This window comes from Staurois parvus, unplaced genomic scaffold, assembly GCF_062004578.1.
Source record: "Staurois parvus isolate SC_StPar_1 unplaced genomic scaffold, SC_StPar_1.0 ptg000850l, whole genome shotgun sequence".
Taxonomy (NCBI): domain Eukaryota; kingdom Metazoa; phylum Chordata; class Amphibia; order Anura; family Ranidae; genus Staurois; species Staurois parvus.
In genome coordinates, this window is record NW_028318646.1 from 5,879,272 (window position 1) to 5,885,072 (window position 5,801).

The following is a 5,801-nucleotide window of genomic DNA, read 5'->3' on the forward strand; positions in this document are numbered from 1 at the left end:
CTGCAAGCATACCACGTCTATTTGTTGCGATTTGAGGTGATGAAAAACTTTAGACCACTTCTGAAGTGAATTAAAGCCTTGTATATTTTGTGACTGTACTTTCAAAAGGGAGAAGCCATGGCGGGATCAGCGTAATCCGCTCAGCTGAAAAGGCATAGGTCGGCCAACAATTTCCACTCCCAAGGACAGCCGGCCCATGGCATTCCAAAACCCTGTATAAAACAAGAACAGAAAAACCAGAAAAGAAGAGAACACAAGAAAAGAGAAAAGAGACACAGAGAGTATGTACAATGGCATAACCATATCACAACTATGATGAAATGCATCCTACACTCAGAATTGGGGGTGGCTCTACCACCGAACACATGGCTGCAAATGGATACATCAAAAACATAGGCCCTCAGGGGGCAAAAAGGCAACAAACATAACATAACAGAGTCCCACATTAGTAGATATAGGAGTCCCCAGGTATCACGTACCTGGTGATGGAGGACAATGGAGAGAGGGCTTCCCTTGCGGCTAAGTTCCGGACTCCCCTGAGAGTGGGACAGCGGGAGTCAGGCCCAAAGTTGCACAGGTCACCTGTAGGAGTGCTGGTTGATGGTCCACTCAGATGCACAGCTGGTGCACAGAGATAGGTCTGCAGACAGGAGGCGCCTGTGCGTGGTATGCAAGCCCTTCCGGGATTTGGATGTTTACTGGGTAGTTGGTTCAAGCCAAGGTCAGGTACCAGGTGGGAATCAGAGCGGATGTAGTCAGATGGGAAAGCCGAAGTCATTCACAGAGGAGTGAGAGAGAGAGAGAGTATTCGTAAGCCAAGCCAAGGTGGGGTTAATTTAGAGTAGACAGGTCCAGGAGCAAGCCAAGTCGGTAACAGGAAATCACAAGTCAGAAACACAGGAAACAGGAGCCAGGAACAGGGAGCTATAGATCATCCAGCAACCAGAGGAAGTGATGAGTCTCCTTATAAAGGCCGTATGGCACTAGACTGAGGCTGATGTGTACTTCTGCGGCCATGTAGAGTATTGGCAGAAATGCCAGATCTTCCAGAACTCCTGCCGTGGACAGGACTCTGACAGTGCCCCCCCAAAGGGCAGTCTCCGGATGCCTACCTGGGCCATCTTTTCAGGTTACTTGGAATTAAATTCTCGGAGAAGCCTGGGGGCATGTACATTCCCTTTTGTTCCCAGGAACTTTCTTCAGGTGGGTACCCCTTCCATCTGACCAGGTACTGGATTTGTCTTCCCCGCCTTCTGCAGTCCAGAATTGCTGCAACCTCATATTCCGTCTCCTCCCCAACTGTTATCGGCGGAGGAGGTGGTTCTACTCTCCCTGGAAAAGGATCAGGAACAGCTGCCTTGAGTAGGGAGACATGGAAAACTTGGTGGATCTTGTATGATTCCAGAAGGATCAGCTCAAACCCTACCCTCTTGATCAGGAAAGGGCCAATGTACCTTGGACCCAACTTATGTGACGGGCATGGGAGTTTTAGATTGGCAGTTGATAGCCAAACTTTGTCTCCAATCTTCAGAGGAGGGTTTCCTCTCCGTTTCCTGTCGTGGTGTTTCTTATAATCAGCCTGGGATTTCAGTATAGACTCTCAGAGGACTTTACAGTTGTTCTGTAGCATGGAGAGCCTGTCCTGTACTGCGGGTACCGAAGCTTCAGGAATGGTGTCAAGTATGGAGGAAAGGTGGAATCCATAATTGGCCCAAAATGGTGAATGGTTTGTGGCAGAATGGAGTGAGTTGTTGTAGGCAAATTCTGCCAATGGGAGTAGAGATGCCCAATCATCCTGAGAAAAGGCAGAGAAGCACCATAAATATTGCTCCAAAGTCTGGTTAGTTCGCTCCATTTGCCTGTTACTCTGGGGATGGTAGGCGGATGATAAGCGGAGTTTCACCTTCAGGGCTTTGCAGAGGGCTCTTCAGTACCTGGACGTAAACTGCACCCCTCGGTCTGAGACGATATTACTGGGCAGACCATGTAACCTGACAATCTCTTTGATGAAGGTTAGTGCAGTCTCTGGCACGGATGGTGACCCATCATTGGTAAAAAGTGGGCCATCTTGGATAGCCGATCCACTACTACCAGAATGGTAGTAAACCTCTCCGAGGGTGGCAAATCCACAATGAAGCCCATTACGACCATGGACAATCAGGAATGGGCAGGGGCCTCAGCAACCCCCCAGGCCTTGGCTTTGTCTCCCTTGTTCCGCAGACACACTGTGTACGACTTCACATAAGCTGTACAGTCATGATTCATGTTGGGCCACCAGAAGGATCACTGGATTAGTTCCATTGTCTTAAGAGCTCCAAAGTGTCCAGCCAGTTGATGGTCATGAAAAGCCCTTAACACTTGAGACCTCACTTTTTCCTTCTGCCACAGAAGACCATCCTGCCTTCTAAGCGAATTTTGTTCAGGTTCAAGGCATAGTGCAGAGGCTTGCTTGATCAAAGACTTTAGGCTGGGTTGGATCAGCAAAAAATTTTGGGCCGACAAAATGGTGTTGGGGAGAGAAGGCTCCTCTGGGTCCGGGAACATGCAGGAAAGGGCATCTGCCTTCCCGTTCTTGGATCCTGGGCGGTAGGTCATGTGGAATGCAAACCTGGAAAAGTATAAACCCCATCTAGCCTGTCGAGGTCTTGGCGCTTGGCGGACCTTAGATACTCCAGATTTGTATGATCTGTGAAAATCATAATTGGGTGGCTGGCTCCTTCCAAGAGATACCTCCATTCTTCAAAGGCTATTTTAATCGCTAACAGTTCCCTATCTCCCACATCGTAGTTCCTCTCGGCTTGGCTCAGTTTTCTAGAACAAAAGACTATTGGGTGAAGCAGAGCCCTGGCACTGGGAGAGTACGGCTCCTGTAGCAACTTCAGCTGTGTCTACCTCCAGGATGAAGGGGAGTGTTGGATCTGGATGCTGTAACACAGGAGCGGAGGTGAATCTTTTAATTGCTCAAGTGCTTTTTGAACTTCCTGGCTCCAGCAAAATGGTGTATGCTGGCAGGTGAGTAATAGGGGCAATGATTGTGGAAAAGCCCTTTCGTCCAGGTAGACAGTCACAAAAAGGTCTAGGTATTCTCTAAAGATGTCATTCACAAAATGTTGGAACGTAGCAGGGGCATTACATAGCCAAAACTTTACAACCAGTCATCCCCGCAAAGCTAGAATGACCGTGGAGCACCCCTGCTGGACACTTATAAGAACAGATACTACACTTGATCTTAGCCAAAAGGCCGAGAACCATTAGTATTAGATTTAACCCATAGTCATATAATGGATGGACACCTGGGTATAGAGAACACTAAAGAGATAATAACCCACAGATCCTTTTGACCTGGTTTACATGAAGATGTCAAAGTATATTGTGAGACATGAGAGTGTCAGCATTCTGCACCATCACCCCATTTTTGCAGTTCACTAGTCCTAGAGGTGATTGAGGGGCACTACGTTTCATTTTGCATGCTTTCATATGTAGGAAACTAAGATGGAATCTGGTCCAAATTTTCCAGGTCACCTTGACTGTATTGGTTCCGAACTGGATTTTTCTTTCCACTTGTGACTACCAGCAGGTTGCTCTTGGCCTGGGACTCAGGAAGCCATACCTGAGAGAGAGCTGTGGATGTGAAAGTTTGCTTTGTACAAGAAAGGAAAAGGTTTGCACAATATTTTATTTTATTGGTGACTGGGAGAAGCCCTTCACCTGTGAGATAGGAATCCCTGCTGTTTAGTTAGTGCCTGGATGGCAAAGATTTATTTTCTGTTTTGTTTTGTTTATTTTCCATGCAACCTTTTAAATAAAACTGGCTACAAGCCAGACTTTTAGGCAAGACTTGCAGTCTGGACTGCCTTTTTCCTAAGGAAGGTGATCCCCATCTGAGCTAATCACATGTTAAAGGACATGCTGCTGTCCCGAAGGTTCAAACATATCTTGTCAAGTTTACACCAAGCTAAGAGAGAGATACAGGAGTTGGGACACAGAGTGGACCACGTTGAACAATTGAGTGATTTCACTGTGACATGGATCTACAATCTACTTTTTCAGACAACAAGTGGCTCAAAGCAATCCAATACTCTCACACGCCTCACACTGCATCAACCACTGGGAAAATCATCTCACGGTGGTATCTCACCCACTATGGATTATTTAGGTTTTACCCAAATCAATCCTCTCTATGTTGAAGAGGGTGTGGCCAGGTAGACAACCTACTTCATATCCTATGGCAATGTAAAAACTTACAGTTGCAAGAAAAAGTATGTGAACCCCTTGGGATTACATGGAGTTTTGCATGAATTGGGCATAAAATGTGCTCTGAACGTCATCCAAGTCACAACAATAGAAGAACACAGTCTGCTGAACATAATACTACACAAACATTAGATGTTGCCATGGTTTAATTGCACATAACATGTAAACATTCACAGTGCAGGGAGGAAAAAGTATGTGAACCTTTGGACTTAATAACTGGTTGACCCTCCTTTGGCAGCAATAACCTCAACCAAACGTTTCCTGTAGTTGCAGATCAGACCTGCACAACGATCTGGAGTCATTTTGGACCACTCCTCTTCACAAAACTGTTTCAGTGTAGCAATATTCTTGGGATGTCTGGTGTGAATCGCTCTCTTAAGGTCATGCCACAGCATTTCAATCGGGTTGAGGTCAGGACTCTGACTGGGCCACTCCAGAAGGCGTATTCTGTGCTGTTGCAGCCATTGTTTTGTTGAATTACTTGTATGCTTTGGGTCATTGTCCTGTTGCATCACCCATCCTCTGCGGAGCTTCAGTTGGTGGACAGATGGTCGTACGTTTTCCTGCAAAATGTCTTGATAAACTCTGGAATTAATTTTCCCATCAATGACAACAATCCGTCCAGGCCCTGAGGCAGCAAAGCAGCCCCAAACCATGATGCTCCCTCCGCCATGTTTCACAGTGGGGATGAGGTTTTGATGTTGGTGTGCTGTGCCTTTTTTTCTCCACACATAGTGTTGTGTGTTCTTCCCAAACAACTCAATCTTGGTTTCATCTGTCCACAGTATATTTTGCCAGTAGTGCTGTGGAACATCCAGGTGCTCTTTTGCAAACTTCAAACGTGCTGCAATATTCTTTTTTGGACAGCAATGGCTTCCTCCGTGGTGTCCTCCCATGTACTCCATTCTTGTTTAATGTTTTCCTTATTGTAGATATGTCAACAAAAATGTTAGCATGTGCCAGAGATTTCTGTAGGTCTTTAGCTGACACTCTGGGATTCTTCTTTACCTCATGCAGCATTCTGCGCTGTGCTCTTGCAGTCATTTGTACAGGACGAACGCGCCTAGGGAGAGTAGCAACAGTGCTAAACTCTCTCCATTTGTAGACAGTCTGTCTTACCGTGGACACATGAACATCAAGGCTTTTGGAGATACTTTTGTAACCCTTTCCAGCTTCATGCAAGTCAACAATTCTTGATCGTAGGTCTTCTGAGAGCTCTTTTCTGCGAGGCATGGTTCACATCAGACAGTGCTTCTTGAAACCAGTAAACCCAAAACATGTGTGTGTTTTTTAAGGGCAGGACAGCTGTCAGCAACACATCCAATATCATCACACTGATTGGAGTCAAGGTTGGCTCACTCCTGGCTCCAATTAGCTCTGGGAGAAGTCATTAAGCTAGGGCCTCACATACTTTTTCCTCCCTGCACTGTGAATGTTTACATGTTATGTGCAATTAAACCATGGCAACATCTAATGTTTGTGTAGTATTATGTTCAGCAGACTGTGTTCTTCTATTGTTGTGACTTAGATGACGTTCAGAGCACATT

The 5,801-nt window shown here is 46.1% G+C and overlaps 1 non-coding gene across 1 annotated transcript; it reads right to left on the reverse strand.

Moving 5' to 3' along the window:
• Positions 1–3,069: 3,069 nt before the first annotated feature.
• On the reverse strand, positions 3,070–3,253 carry LOC149443547 (U2 spliceosomal RNA). The gene has a single exon (XR_016306664.1). It is a non-coding gene; the product is annotated as a U2 spliceosomal RNA (small nuclear RNA).
• Between the last annotated feature and the right edge of the window lie 2,548 nt (positions 3,254–5,801).